Source organism: Cimex lectularius, unplaced genomic scaffold (assembly GCF_000648675.2).
Source record: "Cimex lectularius strain Harlan isolate CLEC.00 unplaced genomic scaffold, Clec_2.1 scaffold59, whole genome shotgun sequence".
In the NCBI taxonomy this organism is placed as follows: domain Eukaryota; kingdom Metazoa; phylum Arthropoda; class Insecta; order Hemiptera; family Cimicidae; genus Cimex; species Cimex lectularius.
Genome location: NW_019392794.1, coordinates 2,375,055 through 2,395,936, shown reverse-complemented (window position 1 = coordinate 2,395,936; position 20,882 = coordinate 2,375,055). Strand labels below are relative to the sequence as shown.

Sequence of the window (20,882 nt, the reverse complement as noted above, 5' to 3'; positions counted from 1 at the left end):
CAATAGTTTTATATTTTTGAAAGATTTTTTAATTTGTTTTTTCAGAGACAGTTTTCGGAATGTCGTACTTAGCATTTTTTTCAATTCATATTCTTGCATCAATTCATTAATTTATTTTTAAATTGTTTCATACAGTAAATTATTTTGGTACAAATTTACGTCAATTAACCAACTGCAAAGGCGCGGTCTGTCTGAAAAGCCCTGCAGAATCGGGATATGAAATTTTCCAATTCCGTTCCATAAATAACCGCCAACAGTCCGTAAGACAGGAGTGATTTCCCCCCGTGATATAAACGTGGAAAAGACAGGAAAGCCGGCGGGTAATGTTGTGTATAACAAACGCGTCGGTGGTGGGAGTGAGTGGGTTGATTGTTGGAAATGGACAAGCACACTTGTGGCCAAACACGGCCCAGAGGAACACGACCGATGCCAGGACACATCTCTCCCAAAGCACGATTGAATAACGTGAAACAGGCTTGTTGTATGAACGTTTCAGCTTAAAAACTCATATAATTGTCCAAACCCTGTAGTTTCGCTGCGAATCCATTCGACACGATTGGAGAAAATGTCATTTTCGTCGAGCATGTATCGGTTTCGGAAGAGAGAAAAACGGAAAATCCCCTCATGCAGACAATACGTGGCCGTGGCCGTGATAGGCAAGGGGCGTAGCTTGTCAAGTAAATTGTTGCGAGGAAATATAAGGGGTGAGATTAGGACGAATTGCCATTCTAAGGACGTTCCTTGATAATGATAGGGCCCTCAGTCACGATCCTTCTTCCTCCTAGAATACCCCACCGACAAAAGGCGAAACTAGATGGAATCCCTTGGAGCAGATCGGCTCGTTATACGCGATTGGGATCTCACATACAGATATGATCGTTCCAAAATCACTTTTTGCTCAAGATTACATCAAAATTTCTTTCTCTATAATTCAACTATTCACTTTGTAAATCATATAATAATTTTAATATTTAAAACAAAGAAATGTTGGGAGTCAAAGTATTTGACGTAAAGTCTTTCATTAATCAAAGCAAATTTCTAAAATATTATATCCAAGGGGAGGCAACGAACGTGGGATCACAGATTTTAACGAAACTTGTTTTGGTGATGGCGGTGGTCGAAAAATGTTAGACTCGTGACCAACGGTGTTGCCAATAAGCCCTAGGAGAAAGTAGGAAGGAAAAAAAATTTTATGTAATTTTTTTTAAATGTCTTTCTGTCTTAGTTTTGTATATAGTTCATTGGTAATATGCAAAATTTTATTTAAGATTAGATTCATAACAGTTTTTAAAACCAAGAAATGCTCCAGTGAATTAGGATTGAAACAATTTTATTGAGACAACAATTTAACTCGTTCTAAGCACCTTTTCAATTTGAATTTTCATCAGGCTCAAAAACTATACTTTTTTTGTCTGGATTCGTCGAGAGCAATTTTCTTCTCACTGATTTTCAGGGTTCCAATTAAAAATTTACCTCTTCTGACGTTTTGAAATGTACGAATTTTTCAATTTTATCTCAAATATCGAGTTCAAACATTAGTTACCACTACAGTTAGAAAGCAGTATGGTTTCATTTTTAGCCTACATCGCTTAGATTTTCTGTATGTCTAAATAACAAAAAAAAAGTGAAAACACCAAAAACTTGTCAAATGTTTTACTTTTTCTCCGGTTAATATTTATTTACGGAGCGAACATTCGTGCCACTACATTTTGGTTATGACGTTATAAAGCGATGTAGGCGAAAAATTTGAAGAATAAATAGTTTTTGACTTTTTGAAAAATTAATTTTTCTTTCTTTTCGAACGAATATGATCATTTTTTAGTACAAAAATACTTAAACCTTATGTTACTTAGCTCATTTACCTCGTAAAAATTATATTTGGCAGCTACCCATATCATAGATTGGAATAGCATGATGGGGGGATGACCAGGTTGGTGTGTCATGAATTTGGACCAAACTTTTTTGGTGATTCGAAAATATCACACACTTATACCCAACCCTCTTCTTGTGAATAGGCCCTGGTTTCACCATTGGTTTTTTCGTATTTTTTCGCCATCCTACTTGCCCAACTTTGCAAATATATCATTTTACATCACTTTTTATGTAGATTGCAATAAAAAATATAGGAAAAGCTTTCAAATCAAAAAATGTCTAAAAACCAAATACTTTTCAAGTAAACTGCGTCATGATTTTTTTCGTGAAATTAATATGAAATTTCGATTTAGCACCTCTAGAGGCCCTTAATATTCTATACATTGTTGATTTAATTTAAATTTATCAATTTTTTACCCCTAAAATTTTTTTGATTGTAAATAAGTCAGAACCCGACTTCGAACCCGTTATCGGAATATCTGATTGAAACGGCTATAATTTCAAAACGGCTAAAAGGATTTTAAAGGCAACAGAGACTATTTATAAGAAGATGAATGGACGGTATTAATCTTCAGAAGACCGCCCGAATTTAGTCGGGACGAGGAGAAAAATAATAAATAAAAGATAACAGTTTTAAACGAAAAATTATTTGAAAAAAAGGAAATTAAAAGAAAAATGAAAAACTCACCAAGCTGTGATTAATCTGATAAACAGTAAAAGGTGGGCAGGCAAAAGAAGGCCTCAGGAACGATGAAAAATAGGGGCTTTGGGTAGGACGGCCCACTTACAGATACCAGCTGAGGTGTAAAGTCGATCCAGAATCCCTCCAAAAAGTACTATCCTAGAAAAAATTTCACACCAGAAAAGCGATTTGCGGACTGAATTGTGCTGAGACGAACGAGGTCCTGTCCTATGCCAACAAATAAGGCGGTCGTTTCTTTAAAATAAAAATGAAAACCCGAACAAGGAACTTAGCTTTTTAAGGACCTATGTAACATTAAAATACATATGTAAAATATTTCTATATGAAAATGTACAAAATAGAAACATTATTTGTCAGAAATTATCCTCGTTTTTATATAAAAATAATAGACTGATTTTAATGTGTGGTGTATTTGTGACCGTTGATTAATGATTATTTGGAGATCGTGGAATGCGATCTGCTGTGACGTAGGTTTTAGAAAAATATTTTTTCGTGTCACCGTTTCGATCTTTGTTTATAAATCCCAGGCACTGAAGATGATCTCAATAAAGGTCGAAACGTTGGCACGATAAAGAAAATGTTTTTCTAAAACCTACGTCACACCAGACCGCATCTCATGATCTCCAAATAATCTGATTTTAATGTTTAATACAGTTATAATTTATTATAAATCCTTTGATACTTCGTTGGATAGATAGTTCTACCAGACTAACAATCCTAGTGCAAGATTTAACATCATTGTCCTCAAAAGCTAGTGGACCTATTTTCCGGGTTGATAATTCGTTTTAAAGAAATTGTCAAGTGCATTTTATAACTGTATAAAAAAAATTGTTGGCGAAACCAGGGCCTATTCACAAGAAGTAGAGTTTACGTGCCCGAAATTTTGGAGTGTAGAATCACCAAAAATGTTCGGCGAAAAACCGTGACCCAACCTGCTCGTCTCCTGGTTAGATTTTAAAAATGATTGTACTTTTGATCAAAAAGAAAGTTTTCCCGTAGAGAGTGTGTTTTCTTGATTTTTTTTTTAATCGCATCTTTTCAAGGGAGTGAGCTAAAAAAATTGTTTTGGTAATTTTCCTTCATTTATAGTCTACTGTCACGCAATTATTTTATTGTACTTCATCGCTAACTACCTTGGGAAAATACAAATATAATATAAATACAGTGGAGTTCCGCTAATCTGTATTCCTTTTTAATCCACATGATTCAGTCGGACTAGAGGAAATTATTATGTTTGGACATTTTTGTGTCAGTTAGTTTAGCGTTGCCCCCTACAATCTCTACTACCGATTTTTCGCTCTGCTCACATCAAAAAATTGTGAGTTTGCGTGGTGATGNTATGAAGTTAAGCGAAAAAAGAAGTTTCAGATATTATTTGTAGCGACATTTCTAAATATTTACTTACGTTAAGTACATCTGCTATAATTGATTATTCACATATATTCGTAGCATGCATGCGTTTCCGATTGCGAATCAATAACAATGAACAGACAAGATTCGAATATAGGACAACGAAAGGGAAGTTGGGATACCATTACATCCAGTTTACTTAAACATCACCTTATAACAATGCTATCCAAACATGTTGGAGGACTGTTGTTTGCTCAGGCCCGGGACCTGAATTGATCGCGCATTGTTATCAAACACGTTCGGTTAAACATAAGACGGAAAAGGTCCAACTGCACACAAACCCCCGGGCCGCACGCCGAGAGAAAATGGGATGAAATCCCTATTGTTTCCCATACGGGAAATCACACAAAAGGGGAGAGCGAAACGAAAGTATTAATATTATATTTCGTTTGGAAAAAGGGTTTTTTACCTGAGCTTTTCTGTTCCTACCTGAGCCATGGGAGCACGCACTATACTTTTTTGTTCTACTGAAAGCAAAAAATACATTAACAGTATATTTAAATCCAATCCAAGTTAAAGGCTATTCTTATTTTGTCTTCGAGGACACGTAGAGGGTGATAATTTCCAATTTATATGTACACAAATAATTAAAAATACACGCAGTGTTTTTCTACCTCTATTTTCTAACATGTACTATTTTTACGCAAACTAGAAATTCAGCATTTTTTCTATTTGCATTTAAATTTTAAATAGTCTGAAACCTTAATTTTGTTCTTTCCATTCCCACCTGGGAGAAGAACTACTATTTTATTTTTAAGAGCTAAGTAAATTTGAATACACCCCTACTAAATTCAGATAACCCTAAATGTTGAATATTCAATGATACCACTAAAAAGGAAATGAAAAACAATTTACAATATATTTTCCTATGTAATTTTACATTATCATACATATATCATTTTCTAAAGATTACATTTATTCAGATAGATCAATTTTTGTAAACAAAATATTCATAAAACTTTTTTTATATAGGTATATTCATTCCCTTATTCCATCCCGATATACTTACAAATGAGCTATTTATCGAAAACATCGGTACCCAGAAAGTTGATATGACCTCTCCTGTTGCGTACCCTCGTAAAAAAATCGTGTAATTCGATGATACATAGATATAGTTATTTATTTACATGTACAGAGTGATAGCCTAATTGATGAAAATACTTAACATATCAATAAATTAATTAAAATTCATTTACGTTGTAGTGGTCAATTGACCAAGTTACATCTTTCAATTAATTATTCTTTCCATGTAAGATCTTGGTGGAGATAAAAAAGTCAGTGTCACGAGCGGGATTTGAACCCACGACCTTCGTCTAAACACGCCGCTACTCTACCATTTGAGCTGTCATGACTTCAATCCTCTAGGACACCAAATTTCCTTCTCAACCTACAACCGCTCGAAGTAGTTCAGGATTTGAGATCAAGTTATTTAATAATTAAATTCACTAATTTCGTGGTCCGCTTGACCAATTAATATATTACAATTAATGAAGGTTTTTAGTTGAGATAAAAAAGTCAATGGTACTAGCGAGATTCGAACCCACGATCTTCGGCTTGATACGCCGCTGCTCAAGGAGGGAAAATTCAAAAGGTGCGATTGAGATGGGAAGTTGGTGTCCGAATAGGTCGAGGTCACGATAGCTCAAGTGGTAGAGCAGCGACGTATCAAGCCGAAGATCGTAGGTTCGAATCTCGCTCGTGCCATTGACTTTTTTTATCTCAACTAAAAACCTTAATTAATTGTAATTATTTAATAATTTATAGAGGGACGCTCAAACCTAGGTCTCTTGCTTCTAGAGTATGTTCAGAGCAGGCATTATGAGATCATGGTTTCAATGAAAATTGTGGTCCAATTTATAGTAACAAAGAAAGCGTGGTTGAACCGTTTCGAAACTGTTAATTTGAGAGCAGTAGTGAGGAGACTAGACCATAGAAGAAAGTGAATGAAAGTTACAACTCTTTACAGTGATGGGAGAAATAATCAATATTATTCCCCCCACGCCACATAACTAAATAAATTAATATTTATGAAAGGTACTGGTTGAGATAAAAAAAGGCATTGACACGAGCTGGATTCGAACCCACGACTTTCGGCTAAATACGCCGCTATTCTACCACTTGAGCTATCGTGACTTCGATCCGCTCAGACACCAACTTCCCATCTCAACCCCACCTTTCGAATTTTCTCTCCTTTTTGCCATTTTTCAAATGTCGTGTAATCTATTTGACAAATGGCCACGGAGAGCTTTCGTGAAGATATACTTCAGTTTAATTATTACACTGTCCATTACAGTATTTAGCCGAAGGTCGTGGGTTCGAATCCAGCTCGTGACACTGCCTTTTTTATCTCAACCAATACCTTTCATAAACATTAATTAATTAAAAAATGTTAATTGGTCAATCGGACCACGAACTGTAATGGATTTAATAACTAAATAAACTTCATTACCTATACTTCAGAAAGGAGGTCCTAGGCCATATCCTCTTAAAACGCCTCATGGGATTGTAAGTATGGGTTTCGGTTGGACAAGGCTTGTCGAGATTATTGCGGGAATTGGAAAGATGTGGAACTTGGTAAATTTATGGGGAATCATTTTTGGTTAAATGGGTTTTTAAGGCCGTTGTGGTTGACATGAAACGGAACACTTATAAAAGATCTGAGGACTTTAAACCAAAAGCTTGGAGAAGTGGAAAGTTTAGTGGTTCCCCACAGTTCTGTCCAAAGTGGTTGTAGTTGCGTTTTGAAGATTGTAAGTTTGTTTTTCGTCGATAGTGTAAATTATCGTCCTGTAAATTTAGTAGATTATACCGTAGCGTCTGTTTAGGTCTTCACAAAATAGTGTATGTAAAAACCTGAGAAATTCTGAGTAGACAAGATTAAAATTACATGGGAGCTGGCAAGAAATAACAAAATGTTATATTAAACTAATTATTTCTTTAAAATATTTTTATTATCTATTGTTGAAAAAATTTGCACCTGAAACTTCCATTGAATTAATAAAGATATATCGTCTTATATTATTTAGTAGCCACGATGTTAATCCACGTAATAAATTCTTAGATTTGGGCAAATAGAAAATGCGTTAAAAATATATAAATATATACAGAATGTCTTCTTTGATCTTCTGTTATAGACAGAAGACAGAATCTCTGTTATAGTTTTAACTTGTTTAAAAATATCTAACGAAAAATATATTGTTGTCGTATATTTTTAGAAGGGAATGCTTTCTCTCAGCCGAGCTTGTTTACCGTTGAAAAGCAGAACCGCGGAGTCTATCCGGCCACGGTAGAAAACATATTTTGGCATGAGCAAGGTGTGGAAAGCGAGGGAATCGGTGCGGTGACAGGGCAGGGCGATCAATTAAACGAGCAAAAGGGCGAGTGCTCTCGTTCCCATCCACTTTACTTTTAATGGTCTTTTCCAACTCAGAGATGACAGGGGATCCACCTCCTTGGCCGTGGGACAAAAAGGAATTGGTCTTCATTGTGATTTAATAGGCATGAAATGGGCGCCACCCCGTAATGGCGCCCCCACGTTTCTCCTCAAACCAAACAGACCCAGCAAATAGCCTTTTGTCCAGGACTTCCCACCCCTCGCCGGCGAAACGCCGCGGACCGATTGCCTCTGAAATAGGAAACCATTGATTAAAAGGGCCCGGGATTTGTTTACTTTTTTAAGGAGATGGGGGTGAACAAGAAAAAAAGCAGAAATTTTCGTTTTTCATAAGTAAACATTGCTTTGTTCGAAAAGTTGATCCTGTGGCTTTTTGAAGGGGCAAGCCATGAATTAGTAAAACACAATTGCTATGTTTAACAACTGTCAGTCAAGAATTTTTACTCATAAGGAACACTTCATTTAACCATTAAAATTATAATGCAAACAAATTCTCGATGCCGCAGCATCAGAATTTTTAAAAATGCACTACTCTCTGTAATCCATCTTTATTAACACTTTCCTCAAGCTTTGCCTTCATTTTAATACAGATACTAAACAATATTAAATGATTTTCTTTTGAATATTTATAATTAATTATATTTTATTTTTACTTATCTTAATAAATTATAAATTTAGGTATATTTTAACTTTTATGTAAAGGAGGTTGAGATGAAAAATAAGTGTCGCGAGCGGTATTCGAACCCACGATATACGGATTGATACCACTCTCAAGTGGTAGAGCAACAGGATTTCTCTTCTAATCTTTAATCAAATATATTCTATTATTTGATTAAAAATTATTATATATTATTTTATATACATCGTACATTTATTTGAAATTAAAAATACATTGCTTTAAAAAACATAGAGCATAACATGCTATTGCAATGGTAGTAAGGCAAAGAAAGAGTTAAGATTAATTAATAAAAATAATAATTATAACAAAATAACAAAAACTGACATATTGAATAGTTCATTACAACCAAAATTAATGGGCATTATTCCCTAATAAAATAACTTAACTAAAGTTGAACATATTTAGAGTGGACATTTACCTTAATTTTAGGGAATGTTAAAAATTGAAAAGTTGCATGAGGCAAAGTGACATCTTTCACCCTTTGAATAGGTCTCGATCAGGTTGTTCAATTAAAAAAAAAATTGATTGCTACACCTGAGGCGAAAGATTTATTCGTTAAGGGGACCAGATACAAATTCAATAAAAAACATGATTAAAAGAATGTGGCGGCGTCGGTGAGCCGGATAGTCAGAGAAAACTCATGTACCAAGAGCACTGTCCATAGGCGGCCCTCGGAGAATCTGACTCGTGGAAATATGGTCATCCTCACTTGATTAATAATAGGCCATGCAAGGTTGACACAGGGGTACTTATGTTTTAGTCCAAAGCTCGCGTAGAGAAAGGTTGCTCGATATGTCCTTCTTAATTAAGGTTATATTTGTTGGCTACGTATAGAGACCGGAATCCCGCCGGATTCGACAATTGAGCTTCAGTGCGGCAGTGAGTATGTGTGTCCCTCTGATTCGATTGTTGGATGAAACAGGCTATTTGTATAGTATTTATACATATTTCGTTTTGTGTTACAATTTGTGAATGTTAAAAATGTAATATTAGGGGACCATTACCCTCAATTAGATTGGATATATAATATGTATCGAAGGTGATGTAGGAGTGTCAAGTACTCAAGCACCCTAACTGAGGGAAAGGTATATAAATAGGAACGAATGAATTTAAAAGTGAGTAGAGTATGAGTAGGTTTGAACTTAAAAGTGTTAGGGGCTGAAATCGCCTAGCTGTTCATAGCCTGTGAAGTCCAACCTCGGTGGGTGGACGGATAGGACTATGTTTGACCCTTAACTGCCATACGCATGGGTGATTCTCGAGGTGTACTGGTAATTGTAATTTACGCAAAATTGCTGGCGGTCTGCGAGAAGTGATAAACTTAGCTGTATGCAAGTGTTATATGTATGTATGCACATCCGTATGCAGAATTGAGCTTATGTATAAATCAGTAAATCAGTGAATTATAATAATACTAAGTCTACTCTAATATCATTGTTGAACAGGCTGAGTTAGAGTAGAGAAATTGACTGCAACCGTTGAGTGTACGATTCATCACTGTCAGACTAGTGTGACAAGAAGCGGCTTTAGTTGATTCAACTAACTTGCCTGGTTGACTCTCAATAGTTAATGCCGTATGAAGACTTTTCGTGGCTGGTGGCAACTTGTGGAATCAACTTCTCAGTTCAGTGCTATATTAGACCCAGAGGAATCAGGAGCACTTCTTGTGCCTGCTTTTCTGTAAGAGTCCTTCAAAAGAAGAAGTGTTCCATCAGTTATGTCTTTTGGTGACGAATCGTTTTGATTGTCAAAACATATGATGAGCACTTTTGCAGGAAGGAAATATTTGAAAATCAAGCAAAGTGTTTTTTATGTACATACTGTCAAGTCCTAGAAGGTTTGTGGAATGTTCTTTTCGAACTTTTTACCAACAATATTTCACCGCCCATTGAAGGTAGACGCCCACTTTGCAGAAACCATAGTCAAAGATGATGATGAAATTATTTTTGAAGACTCTTTGTACCAACCACATAGCCAGACATACAGAGGGTATTTCTGGCCAGTCATATTCCAAGCAGCAAGGGATACAAGAAATCATATATAGTATAGTATAGTTTTGTTGGACAAGGACAGGTAGAATCTGAGTATAATGTGATTTAATAGGTTTGGAAAATTTGTTTGTTGTCTAATAAAAAATTTCAGTTCAAACATATTTTTATTTAATCCAGAAACCTCCCTCAAATGAAAACTACTCAAATTGAAGGCATAACACCATAATTACTTAAATAATTTTAATAATTTGTTTGGCAAGATTTGTATGCCACTTCTCTCCAAGATTCATTCACTTCTTTTAATTTTACCACAACATTCATTATACTTGTCCTCCTCGGGGGCTTAATCCGAATGTCTTCAATAAACTTCCACATTGAAATTTGAAGTAGCAACGTTTTCTATTGTGATTCCAGCGGCTGGTGTTAAAGGACGAATGCCGGCAAGTGTCTTTTGAGTTGAGACAACCTGTGGGTATGAAGACTGCACTTGTGTCTTCTGGTCATCCGCCTATACGGAAGAGTTGATTGCGTTTGAAGGAACCGTGATGATCGAATTTTGAAAGAATGATTTTATGATCTCTTGGAATGAGTAATGAATTTTTAAGGATGTTATGCTCTTTAAAGCTAATGTCTTAATTGTTTTGAACAGCTTAACCAGGAATTTCTCGTTGAAACCGAAATAGCGAGTAAGAAACTGGTTGGAAATTGAACAACAACAACAACTTCAATCATAACGGATTATTTGAAAAAAAAACACTTTTAAGAGAAATACTTTCCTGATATGATAGCAAAATACAGCATTACATACATCACACAAGATCGACACAGCCCATCCCGTTACAAAACACCCCCATCGATATAAAAGAGGCATGACTTCACATAAATTACATTGACACTGAACAAGGGAAATGCTGAAACGCCTCTGCCAACTCAGGAAGGTTAGACAAATCAAAATGGTCACTCGCGACAAATTTAGTGTTTTTTTATTATTGTGTTGCACACTTTATTTAGGGAAGACAACCGACTTGGTTTTGATTATTTAAGACTACATCCTTACAGTTTAACTCTATATTGTAAAAATCAAATTCATGACGTCTAGAATATCGCTTGTTTACATCTGTAAGCGCTTTTTTGTTTTCGATACGTAGGTATTTTATATTCTGGCTCATCTTGTCGAAAAAGGATTCCGCTTCAACTTTCCTCGCTGCATGAAAAATCACATCAAGCCCGGAGATCATAACCAGGGATGACGGAGGCGGGATCCCGTTTTACATAAAAGACAGGCTCAACCCTGAAAAGGAATCAAGAACGTCTGTTTCCCTTTAACTTAAACGTCTTCACCGAACAAATCGGGACAAAGGGGGTTTATCCGGGGCGTTAGGATACAAGGAAATTTTGGAGAAGGGATTTCCAGCTTACTGTAACAGCTCTGAATAACATAAAGCGGAAACGTTAGACATGATTCCGAGGAAATTTCAAATCATCAACAAGTGTGGGCGATTCATTTCAGCATTTTTCGTATTTAAGATCTCTAAAATGTAAGTCTGAATAAAAATAAATTTTCTTAAAAGCATGTGCTTGTTAATAACCATGTACTCAAAATGAGGGACAAATTAAACTAAGTTAGCCAGAAAACGTTTGGACTTTGACGCAAAATTGGAAAGTTCAAAAAAGAAAAACACCTAATTAGTAATTTGCTTAAAAATCGCTTAAAAAAAAGAAAAGTAGACACAAATCAGGAAAATATTTTAAAAAATGTATATATACATACAGAATCATACACGAAAGTATGTGAATGAAATACTGAAAAATTAAAAACAAAAATAAGGAGCGAAAAAGAGAACAAGCAAAACAAAAGAAGAAGGAAGAAAAAAGATAAAGATTAAATTAAAACTTCAGAACATGAATCAACTAAACTTAAATTTAAAAAAATAAATAAATAAGAAAGAAATATAAATAAAAGAGAGAGAAAGAAAGAAAAAAAATTTGTTCTGAGAACAGGTTTCCTTAAGTACAACAACAACAAACAATACAAATATATAAAACAGCTCTCTGAGCGATAGAACAAAATTCAAAATGGAATGGTAGAAGATGTATTAACAATATATATATAATAATGCNTGAAGTGGGGGGGTAGAAATTCAGAAAATGCATTCGAAAAGAGGGAAAACACTTTGAGCATTTCCTCTGAAAAGTTCCTCCTTTGTTGTTAGGTGCTTGCTACAAGAAGACCCATTGCATTTTATTGTATGAAGCTTTCTGGTATAGTTTTTGTGAGATTACAGATGTGGCATTTTTATTTTACAAAGCGAGTTCTAATAGATTTATTTCTAGCTCGCGTTTTCGAACATTCAATTGTTATTTTTCAACTCTACTCTACTGCATTCAACTCTACGTAATCAGCTACATCAACTACAGTTGTTCTTGTAGATTACGTCAGATTTATTTGTTATTGGTGTGGGATCTTTAATTTTGGAAAAAAGTGTTTGGATTGTTTTATAATTTTTGAAAGCTATTTTGAAGTTATCTGGCCGAACCATTACCAACACATTGTTTCCCTTCGTCGGCTATACAAAAATGTCTTTTCTATACCGACTTCCTTCCCCACCCCTTCAAAATCCAACGTATATAAACATAAAACAGCAAAATCTCACTGGCACTCTCAACACGACACGCAAGAATGGCACAATTACACAGCAGACAAACACTTTGAGTGAGTAGAAATACTTTGATTGAATATAAAAAATATATTTTTTGCATTGTATAAATTCACTTTTTCACATCCTAAATGTATTCCTTAAATGTAACCAATGTTTGTAAAAAATCCCAGGCCCTTCAGATGATCTCAATAAAGATCGAAACGTTGGCACGATAAAAAAATGTTTTTCTGAAACCTACATCACACCAGACCGCATCTCATGTTTTCTGAATAATTATTTTCTTTATTGTGCCAACGTTTAGATCTTTACTTAAATCATCTTCAGGGCCTTGGTTTTAGAAACCTTGTTTGGATTATATAAATACATGTAAGATGTGAAAATTAATTTATACAACGAATACGATTTACATGAACAGAGATAAAGCAGCTTCAATTACAGATACAGAAACTCAGTCGCAGCCATGCTAATATGGTAAATGAAATTCGATATCCTTTCACCTCAAAGAAGAATGAATTTCTATCCTTGCTTTCTTCGCCACTCCTTCAAAATTAAACATATATAAACAAAACAAAAAATTTATATCTTACAAACACTCACAACACGACACACAACCGTGTCACATCTACAAAGAAAACACACTTTGAGTGAGTACAAATACTTTGGAGAAACCTAAAATTTCTATATTACTTTCAACATTGTATAAACTAATTTTCACATCTTCCATGTATTTGTATTATCCAAACAATGTTTGTAATTCCCAGGCTCTGAAGATGATCTAATTAAACATCGAAACGTTGGCACAATACGCACGGTGTTTTGTGACCGTTAGCCAACGATTATTTGGAGATCGTGAGGTGCGGTCTGGCGTAGGTTTCAAAAAAAAAATTTCTTTATCATGCCAACGTTTCGATCTTTATTGAGCTCATCTTCAGGGCTCAAAGTGTTTGTTTTCCGTGTAGTTCCGAAACCTACGTCACACCAGACCGCACCTCACAATCTCCAAATAATCATTAAATAACGGTCAGTAAATGCTACACAATATCCATATATAAATTTAAGTACTTATGCAATCAAAAAAATATATTTTTACTATTTAATATCCAATCATTTTGAGAACATCTGAAAGAAACTTCTAATACTTTTATTTACCTTTTCTACCAGATTTGACCGTGTTTTGAGAGTTACGGTTGTGACACCTAGTCTTGTCAGTGTACCAGTTTACAAGAAATACAACTTCTATCTGATGATGATTGGAAAATCGGGTTCTGTTGAATCTTTGGAGAAACAAACAATCGGAAAAACTGTCGAGAGAAAGTAGACGGCCAAGTTGGTGCCTAAGTTTTCACGGTGAGCTGGAGGTTCGCCAGGGCCCGTCTTTGTTTTCCAGGCCGGGCAAAACTTTGAGACATTTACGAAAAATCGCTTCGTCTTTTTCTACTGTCTTCCGTTCTCGGAAGGGGCGAAAATCCGCCGGAATCCTGTCTGACAGGATGGCGGACGGACAGGATTTGGAGGAAAAATCCGAGGTCTACACCTACGAGTGCGGTCATATATGGCCAAAATAATATATTAAAAGAATTCTATAAATTAAAATGGTTTTTATTATAAATGTGTGGTGATTAGTGACCGTTAGTCGATGATTATTCGGAAATCGAGAGATGTCTGGAGTGACGTAGGTTTTAGAAAAACATTTTCTTTATCGTGCCAACGTTTCGATCTTTATTGAGATCATCTTCGGGGCTCAAAGTGTTTGTTTTCTGCGTAATTTTGTAATTCCTGTGGGTAGTGTTGAGAACTTTATGATAAAGTTAAACTGGATAAAATGTTGTTAATAATGATGACTTATTTCAGTTCACCTGATCTGGTTGTTTACAAGTCAAAGCTTCCTCCTATGTTAAATTCCTCCGGAGTTTTGTTCCTGCATTTTATCTGTATCTCATGAATATTTTAAAATTTCAATACTACGTAGCTTAAAAACAATAAATCTGGCCAAACTTGTAGTAAACAAAAAAACATCTATTCATAAAATTCTACAACAAAAGAAATATTAAAAAAATTATAGTTCCAAGTTTTATTGTACATCACCGTAATACATAAATTACCGTTATAAAACGAATTTGTGCGACATCCATTCGCTATAATCAAGATAATGATGTAACTAAAAAACAAATATTACTCAATGTTTACTATCTAAATACATAAAACCTACAGAAAAAATATTAAAAGACCCCAAATTAAATTTAGCTTAAGAAAATAATGATAAATATAAATTACTTTTAATTGAACAAATTAGTAGGTTTTTACTTACAGAATTGCAAGTTGTAGAAAGGTTTGCGATTTATGATAGAACGGTAAAATTTGGATTTGGTGTTTAAGCAAATTTTACTTTTAGAAGGTAGTTTGGGAAAACAAGGGGGTGAGAAAAGATATATGTCGCCCAGGAGTGAACCTTTGTATTCCTCGTGCAGGACATCCCCTGCCTTCTGATTCATGTTTGATTTCCATCTTTGGCGGTTCCCTGTCTTTTTCTTGACACCCCTTGCTTGGGTGGTGGATGGAGGCAGTCGTTTAGTATTCGTATCTCAGGCCGGGTCAAAGGTCACAGATCGACTCTCGATGTCTCTCGCCTTTTTTTATATGTATATATTAAATTCCTCTCCCCGTGTCGGATACGGCAAAACGACCCCTGCAGAGGGTGAAAAACAGTTGTGTCCTCCTTATTCATTTTCCTCTCGAAGCCTACTCCTTTTTTTCGTCTTACCGAGGTCATCTGCATACTCGGAAACACCTGGTTAGCGGTTCTGGGCAGAGCTGAACGAGAAGATTTATCACCCCGGTTTATTTCCGAGCTTACCGCGCAATAAATCAGCCCATTGTGCTCACGGATTGGGGGAAATCATTTCTCAGCCGAAGCGGGACACTTGTTTTTTTTCCTCCCCTAAGGCTTTCTGGCATTTTCTTCAACCTCTTTTGCTGAGACGAAAGCCCGTAATAGTGTGTTATTTCTATTTTTCCACAAAGAAAATAAAAAATGAATTTATTTCTACCAATATACGATACAAAGCATTCTCTTAGGAGATACAATAACTCTATTACTAACAATTCTATTGTTACTATTATTAATTCTTAATAACTAATTAATAGTAAAATTTGTTCTATTCTATCACAAGCAGTCTTCTGTCGACTTATTGATATGTATGTCTAATTACCTGCCTCTATCTGTAAAATTTTATATTCTTCGGGCACATTAAATACATCTTTTACATCTTCCCCTTTCTTATTTTTCTCTTTTTTCCCTCTGTCATTTTTATCGCTATCTCTATTCTCTCTATTTGTTTATTTTTCACTCTCTCGGCCATTCTTTTTCTCACTTTTATTTCATTCTGTCCTCACCCTTTCGCTCTCGTTTCCTTTCTCTCGCTCTCTCTCTCTCTCTCTCTCTCTCTCGTTTTTGCTCTTTCTTTCTCTCTCTCCCTTTTTCATTCTCTCACTCTCTCTCTCCCTTTCTCTCTCTCCCTTTTTCATTCTATCACTCGCTCTTTTTCTCACTAACGCTCTCACTTTCTCTCTAACTCACTCTCTCTCGCTCTCTCTCTCTCTCTCTTTCTTTCTCCTTCATCACCCATTCTCCATATCTTTTTGCTCTCACCCTTCCTTAATTATATGAACGGCTTAATGCGTTATTAAGAACAAAACCAAGTAATAAATAGATTACAATTAATTAAGTTTTTAGTTGAGATAAAAAGGTCAATGGCACGAGAGGGATTCGAACCCACGATCTTCGGCTTGAAACGCCGCTGCTCTACCACTTGAGCTATCGTGACTTCAATCCACTCGGACAACAACTTCCCATTTCAACTGCACCTTTTGAATTTTTCCTCCTTTTTGCCATTTTTCAAATGTCGTGTAATCGGGTTGGATTCTCGACGACAAATGAAATGGCCACGGAGAGCTTTAGTGAAGCTTGTTTTGCTATCCATTACAAAGATTAACTAAGTCTTATTGTCATAAATACTTAATTCTAAAAACTGCGACCAAATACTAAGTAAGTAAAGTATACTTCATTTTCAATCCTTAAATTCACTAATTTCGTGGTCCGCTTGACCAATTAATATATTACAATTAATTAAGGTTTTTAGTTGAGATAAAAAATAGATAAAAATGACAAAAAGGAGGGAATATTTAAAAGGTGCGGTGCAATTTATAATTATTTGAATTTGAGTTTGAGTGAAGTATACTTCATTTTAATAGATAAAAATGACAAAAAGGAGGGAATATTTAAAAGGTGCGGTTGAGATGGAAAGTTGGTGTCCGAGTGGATCGAGGTCACGATAGCTGAAGTGGTAGAGCAGCGGCGTATCAAGCCGAAGATCGTGGGTTCGAATCCCGCTCGTGCCATTGACTTTTTTATCTCAACTAAAAACCTTAATTAATTGTAATATATTAATTGTTCAAGCGGACCACGAAATTAGTGAATTTAGTAATAAATAAATTTACCGGTTTTGTGGTGAATTTTATTTCAAACTGTCATAGTTAAATAACTTTAATTAAATCGAATGAATTTATAATCATATCTACAATTTTTTTCTTTCTACATTTACATAAACATTTATAATAATTCACACCCTTTTTCCTATTGTCTTTTTCCTATTTTTAAATTCTTACGTGTGTGCTATCCATTTAGCAAAAAACCGTACGGAATTGAAGTAAAACACCTTTTTATCCGAGAGATTTGCTTCTTTTTTCGAGGATGTAAAAGCTGAACCCGTTTCGTCGCGGCATTCTACGGTTGAAATAAAAAGACAAGGCTTTATCGGATTTCAATCGGCCGTGAGCGGGCACAATAAGTTGACGGAAAGGCACAGAAGGAAAAAAAGCCGGAGAAAAACATTTTCCACTGCTCTCTTTAGGTCCAACTTGGCCTCTTTGGAAAAGTCTCTTTCACCTGAGAGGATTATGGCTCAAGTGCCGATTAATTGCTTTCCCGTAAAATGGACGCGGGTCACGGATGGAAAATTTTAACAAATGATATTTTTTTTTTGTAATATAAACGTTATGTGGATGCCATTGACACGTGAGTCCTCTTTGACGGAAAGGTGATCTGGGATGTCATTCGATCATGGACGTACGTAAAATTTTGTGACTGTGACAAATATATACACAAAACGTGAATTTGACCCAAGATAATATTGCTTGACGTTCCACGATTAATGCTTCTTTCATATTCTTGGTCTTTTATCTGATATTCAACGTACAACAATGATTAAACAGTTAAAAACTCTGTAATTCAGTAGAAGTAATAGATACATTATCATTAGGAGGTCGTGAAATAATCATTAACTAACGGTCACTAAACACCACACATTATCATTAGAGAAGAAATTTAACCTGCCTTATACAAAATACACTATACATGAACTAAAGTTAATTAATTAATTAAAGTTAATTTATTAAAGGTAAGATCACCACAAATTATATAAATAACATTAAAAACATATTTACTTGTATAATCTCTATTAAAACAAACTATATAAAAAAATTTGACTCATATTTAAAAGATGCAAGATTGTTTTTTAAAATAAACAAAGATATAACTGTGATTGATTGTGACAATCTACACAACTTAATCATATTTGATAAAGGAGAATACAATAGAATATTGTAAAAATTATTGCAACATAATAATACTTACCGAATTACACATAAAAACCAACAAACAAAGTAAAAACTATAGCTAATAATTTAATAAATATCCTTATAAAAGAATAAGTAACATAAAAGTATGAAAAAGATAGGTGTAAAACATTCAAAATTATACGGGACATATAATGTTAAAAACCACAAGTTTACACGAATTATTCTTAGTAAGCACATAATTTAATTGTAATATTTTAAAATGACTTAATTATCATTACCAATCTGTATAGCTACAACCGGGCAAACTCTTCTGATGATAAACAATTCCTTAAAAATAGTACTATAGATAAAAATGTGTGGTGATTAGTGACCGTTAGTCGATGATTATTCAACAATCGTGAGATGCGGTCTGGTGTGATGCAGGTTTCAGAAAAACATTTTCTTTATCATGCCAACGTTTCGACCTTTATTGAGATCATCTTCAGGGCCTGGGATTTACAAACATTGTTTAAATTATACAAATACATGTAGGATGTGGAAAAAAGTGAATTTATGCAATGCAAAAAATATATTTTTTATATTCAAACAAAGACTTTCTACTCACTCAAAGTGTTAATTTTTTGGGTAAGTGTGCCTTTCTTGCGTGTCGTCTTGAGAGTGCCAGTTAGAACAACACGACACGCAAGAATGGCACACTTACGCAGAAAACAAACGCTTTGAGTGAGTAGAAATACTTTGATTGAATATAAAAAATATATTTTTTGCATTGTATAAATTAACTTTATTCCCCATCCTGCATGTATTTGTTAAATGTAAACAATGTCTGTAAATCCCAGGCCCTGAAGATGATCTCAATAATGATCGAAACGTTGGTACGAAAAAAGAAAAGGTTTTCTGAAACCTACATCACACCAGACCGCATCTCACGATTTTTCAATAACTATAGATAAAGATTAGATAATTTGTATTCTAGACATTGTATCCATGTTCAGCTCTATACCCATAGTTGAAACTATTTAAACAATTAAAACCAAATTGAATATATTAGATGATCACACGCACATATAAGTTTTTTTCAAAATTTGGAGTTTGACTTACATAATTCTTATTTTACATTTAATACAATAATATACTCACAAAAAGAAAGTCTACCAAGAGGGGGTTTTGTCACCAATAGTTGCGGAAATTTTATTAATGGAAAAAAACATAATTTTGAAGTGAAACTGAACAATTAAGATTAATTCACTAGTTTCGTGGTCCGCTTAACCAACTAATATATTACAATTAATTAAGGGTTTCAGTTGAGATAAAAAAGTCAATGGCACGAGCGGGATTCGAACCCACGATCTTCGGCTTGATACGCCGCTGCTCTACCACTTGAGCTATCGTGACCTCGACCCACTCGATTGTGGGTTCGAATGCCGCTCGTGCCATTGACATTTCTATCTCAACTGAAAACCTTAATTAATTGTAATTAAGATTAATTTCAAGATAGTTTAGTATGTGCTCGTGTATCGTGACTTATTTAGAAGAATGGGTGATAAAATCAAATTTACAATAAAAAAAAAGATTGATAAATTATTTAGTCTTAACGTTAATATTGGTAACAATAGAAATATAAAAACAGTTAAGTTATATTTATCTTAACTTTCCCAAAATCTTTTAATTTTAACTTAATATAATAGATAACTATCTTAATAAAATTATCAGATTGTCAGGACCTGAATATCTTCAAAATAACTTAAAGCTATTACATAGCTTATTACTTAAAAATGAATACCCATAAAATTTACTGAATCATCTATTACAAAAATATATTTAAAAAATGATCTTAAATATACAATAAAAAATAGAAAAAATATTTATTTAAGCATTTATTCAAAAACATGATTCAATATCTGTAATGTTATTTATTCAAAAATCGTTATAATTTAGAAAATGGAGAAAAATTTAAAATGATTAACTGTAAAGATAAGTTGATGGGTAGGAGGTAAGTTGTCTTTTCCACAATAGGCTATCCATTTTCACATTTTTTCAACAATAGGCTATCTATTTTCATAATCTCTAAAGGTAATCTATTAATAAATTAAGTAGATATTAATATAAATATTAATTACGTAGATCTATTAATAAATTAAGTTATTCTTTCGTAATAAATACCATCAAGTCACTCGCTAAAAACAACGTATACGACAACCACATAGACATAATAGACAAATTAATTTCACGGAAAGAATCATGGCCAGAGATCTGATTTTTCCTAGACCTACTTCCACACCAAAAAGATACATAACACTTCTATACTTAGGCAGAATTTCAGAATAAATAAACAGTCTATAACTTATTCCTACCCACAGATTGATTACGGATTTCCAAAAATCCAGGATAGACCCTAGCAAAAAATCTAACAATTGTAAAGATGTTTACTTAGTAACAAAAATGGAAAATAATATAGAGAATATCGTACTTAATATAAAAGATCCTGTTATCAATGGACTAAATTCAAATGTAGTTTACAAAACCACATATGACTGTA

The 20,882-nt window shown here is 34.2% G+C and overlaps 1 protein-coding gene and 1 non-coding gene across 2 annotated transcripts in view; one reads left to right on the top strand and one right to left on the bottom strand.

Annotated features, from left to right (window-relative positions):
• The window catches only part of LOC106661666 (nephrin), a 257,075-nt gene that overhangs the window by 66,451 nt on the left and 169,742 nt on the right, over positions 1–20,882 (top strand). The window lies entirely within an intron of this gene.
• On the bottom strand, positions 16,461–16,533 carry Trnae-uuc. The gene has a single exon. It is a non-coding gene; the product is annotated as a tRNA-Glu (tRNA).